The sequence below is a fragment of the Littorina saxatilis genome, linkage group LG16 (assembly GCF_037325665.1).
Source record: "Littorina saxatilis isolate snail1 linkage group LG16, US_GU_Lsax_2.0, whole genome shotgun sequence".
Lineage (NCBI taxonomy): Eukaryota > Metazoa > Mollusca > Gastropoda > Littorinimorpha > Littorinidae > Littorina > Littorina saxatilis.
In genome coordinates, this window is record NC_090260.1 from 33602558 (window position 1) to 33625180 (window position 22623).

The following is a 22623-nucleotide window of genomic DNA, read 5'->3' on the forward strand; positions in this document are numbered from 1 at the left end:
CAAAAAAAAACCCAAAAAACAAGTCGCGTAAGGCGAAATTACTACATTTAGTCAAGCTGTGGAACTCACAGAATGAAACTGATCGCACTGCATTTTTTCACAATGACCGTAGTCCGCCGCTAGTGCAAAAGGCAGTGAAAGTGACGAGCCTGTTCAGCGCGGTAGCGGTTGCGCTGTGCTGCATAGCACGCTTTACTGTACCTCTCTTCGTTTGAACTTTCTGAGCGTGTTTTTAATCCACACATATCATATCTATATGTTTTTGGAATCAGAAACCGACAAGGAATAAGATGAAATAGTTTTTAAAACGATTTCGGAAATTTAATTTTAGTCATCATTTTTATATTTTTAATTTTCAGAGCTTGTTTTTAATCCGAATATAACATATTTATATGTTTTTGGAATCAGAACATGATGAAGAATAAAATAAAAGTAATTTTGGATCGTTTTATACAAAAATACTTTTAATTACAATTTTCAGATTTTTAATGACCAAAGTCATTAATTAATTTGTAAGCCTCCATGCTGAAATGCAATACCGAAGTCCGTCCTTCGTCGAAGATTGCTTGGCCAAATTTCAATCAATTTGATTGAAAAATGAGGGTGTGACAGTGCCGCCTCAACTTTTACAAAAAGCCGAATATGACGTCATCAAAGACATTTATCGAAAAAATCATTCGGGGATTTCATACCCAGGAACTCTCATGTAAACTTTCATAAAGATCGGTCCAGTAGTTTAGTCTGAATCGCTCTACACACACACACGCACAGACACAGACACACACCTCGTCTCGATTCCCCCTCTATGTTATAAGATTTTTTGTTAACAAGAATCATAATAATTAGTGTCAGTAAGTACTGGTGTCACGACTGATGTGAAACAGTTGATTGGCTAATGGCAATGCGCTTAAAACTGTTAGCGCACTCTTGGAGACACATTAACTTTTCCAGGGAGCGTATTCTTCCGCCCTATTCCAAAGCAAGGCTGTACATGTGCCCCTTCTTTTGATTTGAGAAGATTCTTCTCATCCTCCGTGTTAGTGACATGTAGTTTATCATCTCCACATTACCAAATGATGCTTTACCCTAAATATCCTGCGGCTAAAAGCAGAAGTGGTTTTTTTTCTGACAGATTTCATGCGCCTGTGCCACAGTGAATATGTGCCTCTTCTTTCGACTTGCGAAGATTCTTCTCAGCGGCTGTGTTAGTGGCATGTAGCTTATCACCAAACAATGATGCTTGAATTGACCCTAACATTTCCCGCGGCTAAAAGCAGAAGGGTTTTATCTGACAAATGTCGAGCTGGACAAAGCAGCATTTTGGAAGTCGACTGATTCAATAGACTGTCCTACTCGTACATGTAGCAGACGACACCATCACTCATCTAGGACTGGGTGGCCGAGTGGTAACGCACTTGCGCTCGGAAGCGAGAGGTTGCGAGTTCGACCCTGGGTCAGGGCGTTAGCAATTTTCTCCCCCCTTTCCTAACTTTGGTGGTGGGTTCAAGTGCTAGTCTTTCGGATGAGACGAATAACCGAGGTCCCTTTGTGTACACTACATTGGGGTGTGCACGTTAAAGATCCCACGATTGACAAAAGGGTCTTTCCTGGCAAAATTGTATAGGCATAGATAAAAATGTCCACTAAAATACCCGTGCCACTTGGAATAATAGGCCGTGAAAAGTAGGATATGCGCCGAAATGGCTGCGATCTGCTGGTCGATGTGAATGCGTGATGTATTGTGTAAAAAAAATTCCATCTCACACGGCATAAATAAATCCCTGCGCCTTGAATATGTGCGCGATATAAATTGCATAAATTGTTTTTAAAAATTAAACAAATAATCCCTGCGCTTAGAACTGTACCCACGGAATACGCGCGATATAAGCCTCATATTGATTGATTGACGCTTATATCGCGCATATTCCGTGGGTACAGTTCTAGGCGCTCTGCAATGATGCCGTGTGAGATGAAATTTTATACGGCCAGTAGAGTGCACTGAATAATGTCCGGTTCTCACTATCCTTACATATAAATAAGAGAGGAAGGAGAGAGACAGAGACAGACAGACACAGAAAGAGAGATAGACTCAGACAGACCGACAGACAGACAGGAGAGAGAGAAAGAGACAGACAGACAGAAGGAGAGAGACAGAGAGAGTACCAGAAATAGAGAGAGGCAAAAAAAGATAGAGGTAGAGAGAGAGACACTGAGATAGTCAGACAGACAAGTAGACCGACAGACAGACAGGAGGAGAGACAGACAGAGAAAAAAAATAGAATAGAACAGTTTCCGCGGTGCATATGTTATACATATTGTGTAAAAAAATTTTTTTTTTTAAATAAAACAAACTTCAAAAGGCATCTGGTTGCAAACGCTATTCAAAAGCTCGGCAAAACTAGGCGATAGAAAAACATTGTATGTACCTTTTGGACTGTGCATGCCCATCTGGGAATGAGGAGAACTGGCCGTACAATCTGATGGCAATGACGCTGAGTGGTGTGAATAGTATGTAAAGGGAGGCGACTGGATGCAGACAGAAATCAAAAACTTCGCATAACTGGGAAAAAATAGTAGAGATAGAACAGTTTCTTTGCTACAATCTTGGTAGTTGGTAAGACTTGTGACGCATGCCGATTACAACTTGTAAGATGATACACTAATTGTGACGCGTGCCGATTACAACTTGTAAAATCATGGGCTTGTAACTCGCCTGTCCCTATTAGTGCATGGGCAAACGCCTGCCGCGATCTCCATGAGCTCCAGCAGTAAGCATACATTTGAGAAACCCCCTTCGAAGTACTAGGACTCATGGCCCTAGAAAAAATTAATTAGACTTTAAAAATCTGTAAACTGACACTTGCACTCCAGAATGATTTGACAAAAATAGCAGACCCCAAAAAATGTCAATCAGAATACTCGCCGAAAGCGGACCTTGAACCTGGGACCTTGGTGTTCGCAGCGCAGCGTCTAAACCGTTAGGCCACGAAAACTTGACTCGCAATAAATTATAAAAATATAAGAAAACTTTCATTTTAATCTACATTTACATGGAAAATTGTCGTTTGGCACCACATCGCATTTCATGAAGCGCCAGGCTAGAATCGCACAAATACACGATCATAAAGCATAATCATGTCCGGGAATTGCAGGAAAAACAAGTCGCGTGAGGCGAAAATACAATATTTAGTCAAGTAGCTGTCGAACTCACAGAATGAAAGTGAACGCAATGCCATTTTTCAGCAAGACCGTATACTCGTAGCATCGTCAGTCCACCGCTCATGGCAAAGGCAGTGAAATTGACAAGAAGAGCGGGGTAGTAGTTGCGCTAAGAAGGATAACACGCTTTTCTGTATCTCTCTTTGTTTTAACTTTCTGAGCGTGTATCATATCTATATGTTTTTGGAATCAGGAACCGACAAGGAATAAGATGAAAGTGTTTTTGAATTGATTTGGACAATTTAATTTTGATAATAATTTTTATATATTTAATTTTCAGAGCTTGTTTTTAATCCGAATATAACATATTTATATGTTTTTGGAATCAGCAAATGATGGAGAATAAGATAAACGTAAATTTGGATCGTTTTATAAATTTTTATTTTTTTTTTACAATTTTCAGATTTTTAATGACCAAAGTCATAAATTAATTTTTAAGCCACCAAGCTGAAATGCAATACCGAACCCCGGGCTTCGTCGAAGATTACTTGACCAAAATTTGAACCAATTTGGTTGAAAAATGAGGGCGTGACAGTGCCGCCTGAACTTTCACGAAAAGCCGGATATGACGTCATCAAAGACATTTATCAAAAACATGAAAAAAACGTTCGGGGATTTCATACCCAGGAACTCTCATGTCAAATTTCATAAAGATCGGTCCAGTAGTTTAGTCTGAATCGCTCTACACACACACAGACACACACACACACACGCACGCACGCACACACGCACGCACATACACCACGACCCTCGTTTCGATTCCCCCTCGATGTTAAAATATTTAGTCAAAACTTGACTAAATATAAAAAGCCGGCCGACATTAGCGCATGCGTAAACGCCTGCCGTGGGCCCCATGAGCTCCCAGCTAACCATACATGAGAGCAATCGCCTTTTTATATTTAGTCAAGTTTTGACTAAATATTTTAACGTAGAGGGGGGAATCGAGACGAGGGTCGTGGTGTATGTGTGTGTGTGTGTGTGTGTGTGTGTGTGTCTGTCTGTCTGTCTGTCTGTGTGTGTGTGTAGAGCGATTCAGACTAAACTACTGGACCGATCTTTATGAAATTTGACATGAGAGTTCCTGGGTATGAAATCCCCGAACGTTTTTTTCATTTTTTTGATAAATGTCTTTGATGACGTCATATCCGGCTTTTCGTGAAAGTTGAGGCGGCACTGTCACGCCCTCATTTTTCAACCAAATTGGTTCAAATTTTGGTCAAGTAATCTTCGACGAAGCCCGGGGTTCGGTATTGCATTTCAGCTTGGTGGCTTAAAAATTAATTAATGACTTTGGTCATTAAAAATCGGAAAATTGTAAAAAAAAAAAAAAATTTATAAAACGCTCCAAATTTACGTTTATCTTATTTTCCATCATTTGCTGATTCCAAAAACATATAAATATGTTATATTCCGATTAAAAACAAGCTCTGAAAATTAAATATATAAAAATTATTATCAAAATTAAATTGTCCAAATCAATTTAAAAACACTTTCATCTTATTCCTTGTCGGTTCCTGATTCCAAAAACATATAGATATGATATGTTTGGATTAAAAACACGCTCAGAAAGTTAAAACAAAGAGAGGTACAGAAAAGCGTGCTATCCTTCTTAGCGCAACTACTACCCCGCTCTTCTTGTCAATTTCACTGCCTTTGCCATGAGCGGTGGCCTGACGATGCTACGAGTAAAATGGCATTGCGTTCAGTTTCATTCTGTGAGTTCGACAGCTACTTGACTAAATATTGTATTTTCGCCTTACGCGACTTGTTATATTTAGTCAAGTTTTGACTAAATATTTTAACATCGAGGGGGAATCGAAACGAGGGTATGGTGTATGTGCGTCTGTCTGTCTGTGTGTGTGTGTAGAGCGATTCAGACTAAACTACTGGACCGATCTTTATGAAATTTGACATGAGAGTTCCTGGGTATGAAATCCCCGAACGTTTTTTTCATTTTTTTGATAAATGTCTTTGATGACGTCATATCCGGCTTTTCGTGAAAGTTGAGGCGGCACTGTCACGCCCTCATTTTTCAACCAAATTGGTTCAAATTTTGGTCAAGTAATCTTCGACGAAGCCCGGGGTTCGGTATTGCATTTCAGCTTGGTGGCTTAAAAATTAATTAATGACTTTGGTCATTAAAAATCTGAAAATTGTAAAAAAAAATAAAAATTTATAAAACGATCCAAATTTACGTTTATCTTATTCTCCATCATTTGCTGATTCCAAAAACATATAAATATGTTATATTCGGATTAAAAACAAGCTCTGAAAATTAAATATATAAAAATTATTATCAAATTTTTTTTTTCGAAATCGTTTTAAAAACACTTTCATCTTATTCCTTGTCGGTTCCTGATTCCAAAAACATATAGATATGATATGTTTGGATTAAAAACACGCTCAGAAAGTTAAAACGAAGAGAGGTACAGAAAAGCGTGCTATGCAGCATAGCGTAACCACTACCCCGCTCTTCTTGTCAATTTCACTGCCTATGCCGTGAGCGGTGGACCACGAGTATACGGTCTTGCTGCGTTGCATTGCGTTCAGTTTCATTCTGTGAGTTCGACAGCTACTTGACTAAATATTGTATTTTCACCTTACGCTACTTGTTTAAATACTAGGGTTCATGGCCCTTGAATAAGCGCGCATTCCTACTAAGCGGAACCGCTCCTACGCAATACTGGCTGAAAAGTGTGAGCGATTTCCTCGCCTCAAATCTGTAACGTCTCAGACACGGATTCTATGTCCGACACCTCCGACTCTTGACGATGACTTTTAGTGTTAGGCTGACAGATTGACTAATTGTGTCGAGTGGCTCCCGCCATCCCTCCTGATTCTAGCGACTACCCTCCAGACAACATATCCTCACCCTTGGCTCACTAGTCGCCAAACTGTACATATTTTTATATTTAGTCAAGTTTTGACTAAATATTTTAACATCGAGGGGGAATCGAAACGAGGGTCGTGGTGTATGTGCGTGTGTCTGTGTGTGTGTGTGTGTGTGTGTAGAGCGATTCAGACTAAACTACTGGACCGATCTTTATGAAATTTGACATGAGAGTTCCTGGGTATGAAATCCCCGAACGTTTTTTTCATTTTTTTGATAAATGTCTTTGATGACGTCATATCCGGCTTTTCGTGAAAGTTGAGGCGGCACTGTCACGCCCTCATTTTTCAACCAAATTGGTTCAAATTTTGGTCAAGTACTCTTCGACGAAGCCCGGGGTTCGGTATTGCATTTCAGCTTGGTGGCTTAAAAATTAATTAATGACTTTGGTCATTAAAAATCTGAAAATTGTAAAAAAAAATAAAAATTTATAAAACGATCCAAATTTACGTTTATCTTATTTGCCATCATTTGCTGATTCCAAAAACATATAAATATGTTATATTCGGATTAAAAACAAGCTCTGAAAATTAAATATATAAAAATTATTATCAAAATTTTTTTTTCGAAATCAATTTAAAAACACTTTCATCTTATTCCTTGTCGGTTCCTGATTCCAAAAATATATAGATATGATATGTTTGGATTAAAAACACGCTCAGAAAGTTAAAACGAAGAGAGGTACAGAAAAGCGTGCTATGCAGCATAGCGTAACCACTACCCCGCTCTTCTTGTCAATTTCACTGCCTGTGCCGTGAGCGGTGGACCACGAGTATACGGTCTTGCTGCGTTGCATTGCGTTCATTCTGTGAGTTCGACAGCTACTTGACTAAATATTGTATTTTCGCCTTACGCGACTTGTTTTTTATTACCACGGCCTTCGTGGCTTACATCTTAATCCTTTTATTTTTTTAAAGTTTTGAGATTTATTGTTCGTGTTCCTCTTACTTGCTCATCTATTTGCTTTTATTGGTGATCCTGAAAGGTTCCACTTTTTAACTCGTTTGAATAAAAAATCATTTTACAAACCCGTTATTCAAGATATAGAATACAGATTTATAATTCTTACCAAGAAACATCTTAACTACTTTTCATTTTAACGAATTCCACAGAGCATTATCATCTCAACCCCACACCCTGCCATCCTCTCCTTCTTTTTTTGTGTGTGTGTGTGTGTGTGTGTGTGTGTGTTAAGCGGAGAAACACTCAAGTCCTTAATGGTTAAAAACCGTGGGACTTTTAATATTAATTTTAAGTAAAATGTGTTGCTATCGCTTTACGCGACTTGTTTTTTTGACGAGCCGCAGGAGCGGCGAGTCATATGGTCTCGGCTCGGGACCTGTCTGTGGAGGCTGCGTGCTATAATTAGCTGACCTGCTGCGCGAGCAGTCACTGCAGAGTTTTGAGATAACTTTGTAACACGTTTTATTTTATGCTCCTCAAGAATACAACTTTGGGCAACGTGCCACGTAAAACTACACGCAACAAGGATTCAGTAGGTACCAAACATGCCTTGGTCAGAAGTAGAATGTAAATGAATCTTTATAAAGAAGTAGGCTACTTCAAACGACAGCCACAGCCACGGTTAGGTTCACGGCATCAAACCGATGCGACTCTCCGTCATATCATACACGTAATCAATCACATAGATGACTAATAAACATGTAAACTACATGTATACGTCTATGGTCGGACATAAGAAAGGAGAGCTTCCCCCGGGCCTGTGCATGTGTTGTTCGTTGTGCGTGTGTAAATGTACACAACAAACTGACCACAAAACTGAGACAGACCTCTTTCGCTTCAGTCTTGCAGAATTTAAAGACGAATACAGGTAGAGCGTGCATTATACTAACTGTTTGGTAAAAGTATCAAACGTTTCTTTTTTATAAATAAGTGGCAGGCTTACAGGATTACTTTGCTTTCAACTTTTGACTCGAACAGCAGACGATGAATACCTGCGCATGCGTACACAATCAAAGCGGATGTAGAAGACGCGACCTACGCTGGGAAAAGGACGGCGTCGTGGAGGACAGAGCAACACGCTGCGCAACATAAAAAAGAAATAGGATTCATGATCATCTTGCTTTGGTTGCAGCATATCTTATTTCTGATATTTCATTCTGGATCTTGATTGTACTAATTTGTGTTATCAGATAGTACTTTCATCTTTTTACATTTAGTCAAGTTTTGACTAAATATTTTAACATAGAGGGGGGAATCGAGACGAGGGTCGTGGTGTGTGTGTGTGTGTGTGTCCGTCTGTCTGTCTGTGTGTGTGTGTGTAGAGCAACTACTGGACCGATCTTTATGAAATTTGACATGAGAGTTCCTGGGAATGATATCCCCGGACGTTTTTTTTCATTTTTTCGAGAAATGCCTTTGATGACGTCGTATCCGGCTTTTTGTAAAAGTTGAGGCGGCACTGTCACACCCTCATTTTTGACTCACATGCGAAGCAAAAGTGAGTCTATGTACTCACCCGAGTCGTCCGGACGTCCGGAAAACTTTAACGTTGGATATTTCTTGGACACTATTCAGTCTATCAGTACCAAATTTGGCAAGATGGTGTATGATGACAAGGCCCCAAAAAACATACATAGCATCTTGACCTTGCTTCAAGGTCAAGGTCGCAGGGGCCATAAATGTTGTCTAAAAAACAGCTATTTTTCCCATTTTCTCTGAAGTTTTTGAGATTTAATACCTCACCTATATATGATATATAGGGCAAAGTAAGCCCCATCTTTTGATACCAGTTTGGTTTACCTTGCTTCAAGGTCAAGGTCACAGGAGCTCTTCAAAGTTGGATTGTATACATATTTTGAAGTGACCCTGACCCTGAACTATGGAAGATAACTGTTTCAAACTTAAAAATTATGTGGGGCACATGTTATGCTTTCATCATGAGACACATTTGGTCACATATGATCAAGGTCAAGGTCACTTTGACCCTTATGAAATGTGACCAAAATAAGGTAGTGAACCACTAAAAGTGACCATATCTCATGGTAGAAAGAGCCAATAAGCACCATTGTACTTCCTATGTCTTGAATTAACAGCTTTGTGTTGCATGACCTTGGATGACCTTGACCTTGGGTCAAGGTCACATATATTTTGGTAGGAAAAATGTGTAAAGCAGTTCTTAGTGTATGATGTCATTGCTAGGTTTAGCTGAAGGTCAAGGTCATGTCAAGGTCAAGCATGTGAGTCGTATGGGCTTTGCCCTTCTTGTTCCATTAAATTGATTGAAATTTTGGCAAAGCAATCTTCGACGAAGGCCGGGGTTTGGTATTGCATTTCAGCTTGGTGGCTTAAAAACTAATGAGTGAGTTTGGTCATTAAAAATCGGAAACTTGTAATTAAAATTATTTTTTTATTAAACGATCCAAAAACAATTTCATCTTATTCTTCGTCATTTTCTGATTCCAAAAACATATACATATGTTATATTTGGATTTTAAACTAGTACTTTTACGCAACCAAGCACGCTCACACACACGCACTCATAGAAGGATACAACACATTAACTCACACCCACACACACTCACGCACACACACACACACACACACACACCCATACACACATACAGACCCACACACACACACACACACCATCACAACCACAACCATAAAATTCATGTGACAAGAAGTTCCTTTTGGGTGTCAAAAACCGAAGGCAAGTTTTTTAATTTCATAGGGACAAAAATCACATATTATTTAAGAACACTTGGGGTTTAACAAATTTAAAACTAGCACCCCTATTACACAATAACAACAATACGTTTTCCATATAAGGTACACATAACATTTCACAGAACGTATACATAATCCTTCGGTACAAAATTATGAAAAAGCGCAGCCAGCTATAACAAACAAGGGAGGTGGATGGGGCAGAGGCGGTAAGAGCAAGTGAAGAGCGCTGCTGCGACGCGGGCGCAGGTAAAAAGCCAAGTGAGCGGCCCACTGCTTGTCAGTCAAACATTGACATCAGCTCACAATTTAAGACACAAATGCACCATAAAAGCATGCAGACCGAGGGGTTGTGACTGGTGGTACCCACCAGTCACAGGCACAGTAAAAAGAGAGTTTAAATTATATTTATACTAAATAACACAAATATGTTATATTTGGATTAAAAACAAGCTCTGAAAATTAAAAATATAAAAATTATGATCAAAATTAAATTTCCGAAATCGATTTAAAAACAATTTCATCTTATTCCTTGTCGGTTCCTGATTCCAAAAACATATAGATATGATATGTTTGGATTAAAAACACGCTCAGAAAGTTAAAACGAAGAGAGATACAGTAAAGCGTGCTATGAAGCACAGCGCAATCTCTACCGCGCCAAACAGGCTCGTCACTTTCACTGCCTTTTGCACTAGCGGCGGACTACGTTCAGTTTCATTCTGTGAGTTCCACAGCTTGACTAAATGTAGTAATTTCGCCTTACGCTACTTGTTTCAGTTACATTTGTTTTTTGCACTGAATGTATGCAGCAGGGTTTTTTTCAAGTTTCTCCATGTGAACACATTTCTCCATGTGAACACATTATTTGTGTGTTTAAACGTAACTTTAAGGAGTTTATTGGTAACTTCATATGCAACGTTGATGATAATATGTTACCATTCCTTGTATGTTGGATTTTTTTTTAGCGGGCAGTGTAATCATGTTTTGACACAGTTTACATGATTCACGCAGCATTGAGCAAACGTGATCTGACTATCATGGATTGTCAACATCACATTATCAAGAATACAGACGAAATAGCCTTCATGTTTATCTTAAACAAACTCGTTAGTATTTTTTTTGAATACTTTTATTTACTTTGTAACATTTGGATTCTAGCATTCTGCATTTTCATTGTTTACTTGTGACGTGATGACAGTAGTTTCATCTTAGTTGTGTTCAATTCACTTTCCTGAAGGTATGCATTGAGCATTTTGTTCATTGTCTGCGTGTAATCATATTGTCCTTTACTTGAAACAAAACGGGAAAGGCGTTTGACTTCATAGCTTACTTTGATAAAATCCTCTGGCAATTGTCAATGCTATGTCCATGGAGTTTTCATTATGGATTGTCAGTATCACATTGAGAAACGTACACAGGAAATGGCCATTATGTTGACCTTATACAAAGTGTTTGCTGCATGTTTTTGACTACCTTCACTTTATTTTGATTGTTGGATTTCACATCTTGTTTATGTTTACTTGTAATGTCACAAAATAATTTCATTTCTTTTTTGCATTGCCTTCGTTGCCATCAATGTATGCAGTATGTTATAAAGTTATCTTTTTGTTGTTGTGGTAATACTTTTTTTTATTTTAAAATAACTTGGAGCACATTGAAGACTTCATATTGTTGGTGTCCATGAAAAATCACACATCTAAATTGTGTTGCAGTCAACAGTGGGTTTTTTTCTCCATGGTGTTAAAGTGATTGCAAGGATTATTTTGGAACACTACAGAAGACCCCAGTATTCATGTTAATCTTACACAATCTGTTACATACTTTTAAGTGCCTGTACTTTAGCATCAGCATTTTGTTAATTGTCTCTGTGTTATCACAATGTCCTTTATTTGGAACAAAACATGTAAGGCGTTTGACTTCATATCTTTTATGAAATCCTCAGGCAATTGTCAATGCTATGTCCATGGAGTTTTCATTATGGATTGTCAGTATCACATTGAGAAACGTACACAGGAAATGGCCATTATGTTGACCTTATACAAAGTATTTGCTGCATGTTTTTGACTACCTTCACTTTATTTTGATTGTTGGATTTCACATCTTGATTATGTTTACTTGTAATGTCACAAAATGATTTCATTTCTTTTTTGCATTGCCTTTCTTGCCATGAATCTATGCAGTATGTTATAAAGTTATCTTTTTGTCATTGTGGTAATACTTTTTGAGTCACTTGAGAAAATGTGACTCTATGTAATCGGTCAGTGTTAGTCTGTCCGGCCGGCCGGCCGTCCGGCCGGCCGTCCGGCCGGCCGTCCGTAGACACCACCTTAACGTTGGACTTTTCTCGGAAACTATCAAAGCGATCGGGCTCATATTTTGTTTAGTCGTGACCTCCAATGACCTCTACACTTTAACGATGGTTTCGTTGACCTTTGACCTTTTTCAAGGTCACAGGTCAGCGTCAAAGGAAAAATTAGACATTTTATATCTTTGACAAAGTTCATCGGATGTGATTGAAACTTTGTAGGATTATTCTTTACATCAAAGTATTTACATCTGTAGCCTTTTACGAACGTTATCAGAAAAACAAGGGAGATAACTAGCCTTTTCTGTTCGGCAACACACAACTTAACGTTGGGCTTTTCTCGGAAACTATAAAAGTGACCGGGCTCAAATTTTATGTGAACGTGACTCCCAGTGACCTCTACACTTTGACGTCTGCTTTGGTGACCTTTGACCTTTTTCAAGGTCACAGGTATGTCTTGAAGGAAAAAAATTGAAATATCATATCTCTGAAACTATTCATCGGATTTGATTCAAACTTTATAGGATTATTCTTTACATCAAATTATTTACATCTGTATTGTGTTGTGAATAGCAATTTCTTCCTGTCCATCTGATGCCTCATATAATATTCAGAACTGCGAAAGTGACTCGATCGAGCGTTTGCTCTTCTTGTTTAGTTTCAAAATAACTTGGAACCCATTCAAGACTTCATATTTGTCAGGAATGAATTATCTAAAATACCGACTGTCAGTCAGAAGGCTACTATTTCATTTATACGCATTCGTTATTCTCCTCCGATTCATTCCAACAATAAAAGAAAATACGTGGAGCTCAATATGTTTATATAGCTCACTGGTAAAGCATGTACATATATCAACGTTCAGGATTCACACACATATACACAATACGCCCAGGGTTCTAGATGAGTAAATTAACTTGTGTTACCCCATCACCAGAACATCGTAGTGTAGTTCATCTGTTTCTCCATCACCCAGCCGACGCGGCGACCGGCCTGGCGTGGTCCGTAAAGTCCGGTTAGTAGATCACGTCGCTCTGCTTCGTGCATCTTCATCTCTTCATGCGTCTGCTTGAATGGTCAAACAAGCTCTCGCGAATTCCGTCTTCTGTCTCTGGGAAGACTCCTGTGAAAGTAATTCTTGAGTCAGTATTTCCATAGGCATAACACACACAGCAATTCACTCATCATTCACCCTGGGCTGTAATTACACTCTACATTCAACCACACACACACGAATTCTTAAATAACTACTGTCAATACTAATATCAATTCCCATCCATGTCCGAGTTATTTATCCACACATTAAACAACTATTCAGAATATCCAGATTAAGAACTAGTACAATGAACACTTAAGTTAACATAGCAGCGAATATTAAGAATGCTTATTCATAAACATACTAGTGTTCCTTAGCGAAAACATATCATGAAAAATAGTTTACCTGAGCACGCGAGCAAAGAATCTTCCCCGACTTGCCTCTTACATGTTCAATGGCAAGTGAAGCTAACAGCTTAGGTGACTGGCGACAAGTCTAACAGCTCACCTTACAAAAAATGGACATTCAGGTTTTTCACCTGTTGCACGTGAGTGCGTGGAGACTCGGCTCTACAGGTAACAGTACAGGCCCCATAATCATGGTCCAACAGGCATGCGAATCAATAATAATGTTTTTCGCGATACGAGTCTATTTCTGTCAATTAATGCATACTAATAACAGCATCATTTCATCATTAATTAAGTACTCATATTACATACATGTTCATACATAAAACCCATAAATGTCATATCTGACAATGCCCCCCACTTCAAGTAGAAAGCTGCATAAAAGATTTCTCATTTCTTAACTCGATAACACCATACAAATGTTATCATCCATGATAATACATTGCATACACAATAAGTCCCACTCAAAGTGTCAACGTCACTACTTGTATATATACAGTACCTAAACAAACAGATCCGACTTCCAGGGCCATTTTTCTTCTTGTTCAAAGAGTTTGATCACAGACAAAATCTTCTTGACCTTCCCGTCCTCCGGTTTGAGATATCCTCGACCGACAACAAGACCGACAAGACGTGATCCGAACACGCATCTGCCTTCTGATCAGAGTTAGACATTAACGTTGAGAATTCCTGGTCATCAAGAACTGGACCAGTACTTAACTCTCTTTCCACAGCAACAGCTGCTGTCACAACTCGTCTCTCATATTTCTTCAGCATGTTGACGTGAAACACCTTGTGTTTGCCGTTGAGGTCAATGCGGTAGTCAACAGGGCTAACCACCTCCATCACTTTGAATGGACCTTTCCAGCACATGAGAAGCTTGTTGCTGTCAGCAGTTAAGAGTACAAGAACTTCATCCCCAGGTACAAAAGTACGAAGTTTGGCCTTCCTGTCATGGTAATGTTTGTGAATACGAGCAGCATCACGAACATTCGATTGTGCTAGAGCACACGTATCAGCGATTCTGTTCTTCAAATCGAAGACATACTGATATAGAGGTTTGGCTTCATCTCCATCAGTCCTCCCTGTCCATGAGTCCGCTAAGATAGACATTGGGCCTCTCGGAGTGCGCCCAAAGAGAAGCTCATAGGGAGAAAAGCCTGTACTGACATTTGGAAGTTCACGATACGCAAACAGGAGTGCAGGAACGTATCTGTCCCAGTCAGTTGGGCGCTCCTGGACAACCTTCTGCAACATGCTCTTCAGAGTTCCGTTGAATCGTTCGACTAACCCATTTGCTTGAGCATGGTAAGGAGAAGTGTGGATCGACTTGATTGCCAAAAGTCTGTATATCTCCATCATGAGATCAAAAACAAACTGCGTTCCACAGTCAGAGACAATGACCTGAGGACAGCCCATCCTCGAGAAAACTGAAAACAGTGCTTCAGCAACAGAAACAGTATCAATCTGCTTCAATGGAATTGCTTCGGGGAAACGAGTCGCTGTATCCACTATCGTCAGAATGTACCGGAATCCAGTCGAAGATACAGGTTTAAAAGGACCGACCAAGTCAATACAGATCTTCTTGAAAGGAACGTCGATAAGCGGCATCTTCTGAAGAGGAGCAGCGGGAACGCGACCCTTGGAAGACGTTTTCTGACACACATCGCACGTTGTACAATACTTGCCTACGTCACGCCTGACGCCTGGCCAAAAAAATTGGGTCAAGATCCTCTTTAACGTTCTTCTGGTACCGAAGTGACCCGACATGAGAGCGTCATGGGCGGTATGGAGAACTTGTTCTCTCAAAGAAGTAGGGACAACAACTTGAAAGACGACCTCAGTCTTTTCACAAAACGCTCTGTGAAGTAACCCATCTTTCATGATGAAGTAAGGTTTGCTCTGATCTGAGACCTGCGATTCCTTCTGAACTTGCTCGAAGCACTTCTTAAACACGTCACGGCCAATCCGGCCTCTCCCATAATGCAACAGAAAAAGGGGCGGGGCTTAGCAAAAATAGCACAACGCGTGGCACGCGATGTAAACACGAACAGGCCAAAGTGCACTGGGGACGCGGGGGCACCAGGGCGCTCTAATAAATCAGCTTCAATGTTTTTGTCAATAAAAAAAAGCACAAGATAGTGTCCACAAGCTCTTTGTTTGGATTTCCTTCTCCCAAAAATGTTTTAACCTTTTGAACTTGGGCGTAAATAAGATTAAATTTCCTCTCTCTCACCGCTAAACTGAATTTTACCATCTGGCTTTCTGTCTGTGCGAGCAGCATTTCTTCTTTTCAGCTTCTTCAGAGTTTTTCACATATTTTCGTTTCTGAACATTTGTGATATCTTGCATATTGATTGCGTATTTTGTTTTATATTTACAATACAATTTAACTTTCACACAGAGAACCTTTGTGTCAAAGAAATCAGTCACACAGAGAGAAACAGAATAACAATGTCAAGGCTGTAGATGTCAGGCTAGTCAAACGGACAAAATGAAACTTAGTCTTGGTTGCTGTAACTCAGTCACCGCTATGATGGTACTTTCGCTGATATTAACAGAAAACCAACACAGAATCACAGCCAAAACCGAGAACAATAAACAAGTTTAGTACGTCACAACGTCAATGAACAGAATTCTGGAGTCAATTTTTGCATCAGACTCTGACTAAGTGAGTGGGGCAAGCGTCAAACACCACTAAAATGAGGAGGGAAATCTTGGCGCATTTTTTGGCGGAATACTTGAACAAACCAATCATTTTCAAACTGACCAAGGACAAAAACAGGCTTGTGAACCGAATGGTGAGGGGGGAGGGTACCTCGAAATGTGTGGGTGATGATTTCACATCACCAGTCTACATTGCTGCAGTCTTAGTATAGTAGCTCCACCGACCACTGTCCCCTCCGCCCTCCCCCCTCCCGTTCGTTCCCCCTTTCAACCCCCTACCACCTTGGAATAAACTGCAGAAGACCATTTGCATATCCTGGATTCTTCCATTTGTGTTGCCAGGGGCGACCCAAGATCCGAGTCCCTTTGTTTCCCATGTCCACTTAGAACAAACCGAGTTTAGATTACCCCTTTCTGTTTGAAAGTAAACTTGCCCATCCTGTGAGGCACTTTCAGGGACAGTAATAATAGTTAGCGGGACCATGTAGACGAAGTCAACGGTGATAATCTGCGTAGTGTATACGCATACTTTGGAACACGGTCTGTTATTCCACCCAGCGAGAGCCTCTAACACAATCAGTGTTGTCGACAGATGGCGGGAAAACCTGAGTGTTTCACATTCCAACATCCGATGGTGATAGTAACTTAGTAAGGGCCAGGCTGCGGTCTGTAAGCTGTATTGCACTGACATCTCTTTCTGTCTGTGGAAATAAATGGCGAAATTTGATTTAACACTTCTCAACTTTTAAGTGACCAGGAGAACGCAATAAGGAGACTATTTACTGAGAATCAGTGGCCATTTGAAACTCGAAGGTGTGTAATAAAAGATTCGACTTGTGTACCAAGAGGTGCTGGGCCATCATCGTGTGACCTCGATACAGAGGCGCTAGGCTGTCTCTCGTGTGTGTAGTACCGTTAGGGTGCAGACGTGGTTATCTGATCCTGGAGGCAATTGTGAAAGCGGAGACACGGGTCCTAGTACAGTGCTCTCCTCTGGGGTAGGCCAGTGTGCCTTTTGTTTTTGCAGCCCTTGTGTGACAAATCCGGCATCGCCAGAGGTGGCTAGGTACAGGCCAATTGCCACACCGCAGGAATTCCGGCGTTAGAAAAGTACTCTACAAGAAGTATTGGTCCATGCTAGACCGACGCGGTGCTTGGAATTGTGCATTGTACTTGGCGAAAAAGACGTCTTCCTTACATCAAGACAATCCAACACGGGTAAACATTAACCGAGAAAATTTATGATGCCCGACTGTGTGCTCAAATTAGTGAGAGAGCTTTATCCCAACCCACAGGAATACCCTATCAAGGCCACAACTGGTGGTAAAGGTTAGTTGCATTTCTTTCTTCATATCCGATGTAACAAATACACATGCACCTGAGACAGCATGTTTTGGAACCAAATTGCCGCATGCCACGTGTTTTGCTATTTTTGGAACGCATGGTGTAAATCTGTGACGTCGGAGAGTGTTGACTCCGCCCTTTTCTTTGAACAAGATCCCCATTGAAATGTTTGTTTACAAATATCTTCTTTATTATGGAGAATTAACCTTATCTAAGTGCATAGGGCGGTAAATGTGTGAAAACCAGATGTGTGAACAAAAATCTGACACCGTAACTCATGCTTAACTGAGATATTAAAGAAAATGTAGGAGCAGTATTTGTCCGTTGCCTGCAAGAGGTTTGAAATGATTTGCCAACGCAGAAGGTCAGGCTCCTTATATACTCCTGCCGGGCCTTTAAGTGATTCATCTTTGGTTTGCATATCAGCTAACTTCTCAGGAGTTACATCAGTAAAAAACACAAGGTACCGATTTTAACGGTCTCACTGAACCTTTGGCTTTCTCCGTTTGTAGCCTGGTAGCCACTAGTCCGACAGCGTCTGGAACAATAGAGCCCACACATCCCCCAGATACTGAAACAACACCTGGTAGGTTCCCAAGAATAAGATCTGCCACAGGATCGTCAATGACACAACACGTCAGAACACCTGCAAAATAAGGCGAGTCCACAACCACTTCAGCCAAAAGAAATGTCTCAATGTGTCCCCAAAAGACCGACAACGCTGCTCCTGCCCTGTGAACTGATCATCACGAACTAAAGCCCGTTTCACACCAGCAGTAGTGCATCCTGTGTCCCGCAAGATTGTCCCTGAAAACCATTGATGGTTCCAATTTCCAGATGTAGGCCAGGTTGTCCCTCTGAAACAAGAACGTGTTCGCTAACAGCGGAGCTAAATGTTTCAGCAAAGTTTTTAGACGAAGCACACTGGTTCGCACAATGACCTTGACCCCCACAGATCCTACAGACATCACTCTGTTTAATGGTCCCTCTACGTGCACCCCTGCGTTGTCCTCGACCTGTACCCGAAGAACCTCGGCCTCCTCGATAACCCCGAGAACCACTGCCCCCGTTGTTAAACCCTGTTGAATCTGCAACTCCAACTCCAGCTGAAAATATAGAAACATCTGATTTCCGTGCTAAGGTTTTGTTGGGATGAGCTTCACGGTAAAGTTCAGCTGCTTCACATAATGCAGATACGTCACCCAGCTGACGTTCCCTCAAGAACACGGCCAACTCTTTTGTACAACTCTGAAGTATCTGTTCACGCAAAAACAAGTCTTGTAAACCTTCGGCAGTGTTGGAAACACCAGACAACTCAGTCCATCGGTGAGCAAATGACGACAGCGCGTTAAAAACGCTAAAAATGACTCGCCCATCTCGGGACGAACAGCTCTGAAACGCTCTCTGAAACCTTCCTCAGTGCATTGGAACTTACGAAGAAGATGAGACTTCAATACATCCCACGAAAGTGTTTGTTCTCCTGAAATTGAATGATAAAGCGACAAGGCACTACCTTTCAATAAAGCAGCCAAGTAGACAGGCCATTTACCCTTATCCCAGCCGCATGCCGAAGCGTGTGTTTCAAACCGAAACAAAAATGCATCAATGTCGTCTTTGTTTTCATCGAACATAGGCAATTTTGGATGGAAAGGTCCAGAACTGTTTGACTGACTAACTTTACCGTCTGATCTCTCCCTTTTCACCCTTTCCGTTTCGAGATCTAACTCGCTTTGCCTAGTCTGCTCTTTTTCTTTTTCAACTTCTAGTTTCTCTTTTTCGACTTCTAGTCTGGCAAGCTCCTTCTTTTTTCTAGCTTTGCATGCTCTTTTCTGTCTCTCTTTTTTCTTTCCGTTCATCTCTAGCATGTTTTGCTGTTCACGGACAAAACCGGTTAAGTCTTTGTCTTTAAGACCTAGCTCTTTCCCACGAGACATCCACAAATCCCAATCGTCACTCATGGTGATAATATAATATACAAAACCACTATACTGTAAAAGTTACTTAATGAAAACACTTCACCACTGCAACAACATTCCTACAGATATATGCTTACACACGTAGTCAAGCAAACAACATACAATGAAAAAATCTTCAAAAAGTGTGCGTTAACAGTCTACAATCTGTTAAAGACACATACACTGGAGAAAACGGGGTCACCAATTGTCAGGAATGAATTATCTAAAATACCGACTGTCAGTCAGAAGGCTACTATTTCATTTATACGCATTCGTTATTCTCCTCCGATTCATTCCAACAATAAAAGAAAATACGTGGAGCTCAATATGTTTATATAGCTCACTGGTAGAGCATGTACATATATATCAACGTTCAGGATTCACACACATATACACAATACGCCCAGGGTTCTAGATGAGTAAATTAATGTGTTACCCCATCACCAGAACAGCGTAGTGTAGTTCATCCGTTCTCCATCACCCAGCCGACGCGGCGACTCCTGGCGTGGTCCGTAAAGTCCGGTTAGTAGATCACGTCGCTCTGCTTCGTGCATCTTCATCTCTTCATGCGTCTGCTTGAATGGTCAAACAAGCTCTCGCGAATTCCGTCTTCTGTCTCTGGGAAGACTCCTGTGAAAGTAATTCTTGAGTCAGTATTTCCATAGGCATAACACACACAGCAATTCACTCATCATTCACCCTGGGCTGTAATTACACTCTACATTCAACCACACACACACGAATTCTTAAATAACTACTGTCAATACTAATATCAATTCCCATCCATGTCCGAGTTATTTATCCACACATTAAACAACTATTCAGAATATCCAGATTAAGAACTAGTACAATGAACACTTAAGTTAACATAGCAGCGAATATTAAGAATTCCTATTCATAAACATACTAGTGTTCCTTAGCGAAAACATATCATGAAAAATAGTTTACCTGAGCACGCGAGCAAAGAATCTTCCCCGACTTGCCTCTTACATGTTCAATGGCAAGTGAAGCTAACAGCTTAGGTGACTGGCGACAAGTCTAACAGCTCACCTTACAAAAAATGGACATTCAGGTTTCACCTGTTGCACGTGAGTGCGTGGAGACTCGGCTCTACAGGTAACAGTACAGGCCCCATAATCATGGTCCTACAGGCATGCGAATCAATAATAATGTTTTTCGCGATACGAGTCTACTTCAGTCAATTAATGCATACTAATAACAGCATCATTTCATCATTAATTAAGTACTCATATTACATACATGTTCATAAATAAACCCATAAATGTCATATCTGACAATATTGTTGGTGTCCATTCACATTCTCATCTTGATGATTTTTCACTGTATACCAGTTTGGTTCTTCATGTACATGTTGCATTATGATGTTTTTTTCATATTAAAATGTATAGTTGTCATGTCATGTTTTGCACTATTTTCCACTTATTAAATGCAATTGTGTTATTATCAATAGATATATAACACATTGTGTTCACTTCATATTGAACTTTTCAGGACATTGTGTGACATTTCACTTTCTCTGGTGCAAGTGGTTAAGCCAAGATGGTTACCCAAAAAATGTGTCATTAATTATATGACTGAACAATCAATCTTTTGTTAAATATCTTTTTGTAAGTCCTCGACAGCAATTACTTCGTTTACTATTTTAACCATTGATCTCAATACAATGGTGTGCACGGGTGCTACATTATTTGTGTAGACATTTTTTCTTGTACATTTAATGCGTACATTTTTTTCCACAATACTGTTTGTCCTTTATGATTTTGTTGTAAGAGATATTTCGAAATAACATTATTTTCACATTATTCCTGTTTTGTGTTTTTTTTTCTTCTTTCCCATCATTCCTTTGCTCTTAAGATAATACATAACAACTACCACAATTTTCAACAAAAACAGATTGCAACAACATTCCTATTTTAAGCTCAGCCACACGCCGACATGGAAGTTCAATGGTACTTTCAAACTTGTTCTTCTCTTCGTCGTATTTGATTTCTTTCTATTTTCATAAGTCGAGTGCATATGATTTCGGCTCGTGTTCATCGTGAGATGGACTTAGTTTCTTGTGTTTTTTGTTATTTATGTAAAAACAAAAAATCGTACGACATAAAACAGCCTCACATCTGCTACGCCTCAGACACGGATTCTATGTCCGAACATCCTCCTCCTCGACGTCTGACGAGGACAAGGTCGAGGCGGTTGAGGAGGGGCCTTCAAAGTAGCCTGAGGATGCGGCTTCAGATGCGGAAGGAGCTGCCGAGCTCTCTGGGGGGGCAAGACTCGCCAGGGCTTCCCGAGTGAGATGGACCCCCCCTCCGCCAGTCTTGCCCCGCCTCGTAGCCAGGTAGACGCCTGCCACGAGCATGGACAGCGCCCCGACCGCCCCCGCTACCAATCCTCCGACCAACAAATGCGGCGCCTGTGTGGTCTGAGACTTTGCAGGTGTGCCGACACCTCCGAAGCTGTGGTCGGTTGAAGACGGTTGGAATCGGCGGCGTTGGCCGAGGTGGCTGTGGTGGTGGTGGTTGTCGTTGGGCGTACCGGAGGGGCAGGAGGAGGAACGTCCCAGATTTGATGGACGACAAGTGCTAAACTGAGGCCGTGGAAACGCGCTGCAAATTGTTCCGATCGGGTGGTGATGTTGTGGTTCTTTGGTATGAAGATCTCCGCCGTGCTGACGAGTTGTGGACAGTGGTATAAGGTGTCGCGGGGGGCGAGGTAGGTGCCCGTCAGCTGGGCGGTCTGGGTCACATTTCGTATGATGTATCCGTACCCCTTGCTATCGTCCATGTCACGAGCAGCTGCTCGGGGAAGTCCAGTACTATGTCGACAACTTGCACACAGAACAACAAGTAAAGAAGTGGCGTGAATCGTTCACAGACACACATACATTCACACATGAGCGCGCGCATGCACGCTAACACTCACACATACGCGCACGCGCACACAAACATACACACACACACACACACACACACACAAGCACACACAATCACTGAGCTACAGAGACATCCCCCCTCCCCGCACCCCCTCCCCAAAAGGCCTGCTTCATTGTGGTTCTTTATAATGCTTGTGATAATTACTCTCTTGACACGCGG

General features: G+C 40.8%; 1 protein-coding gene across 1 annotated transcript in view; it reads left to right on the top strand.

Moving 5' to 3' along the window:
* The window catches only part of LOC138949968 (protein draper-like), a 259036-nt gene that overhangs the window by 58125 nt on the left and 178288 nt on the right, over window positions 1–22623 (top strand). The window lies entirely within an intron of this gene.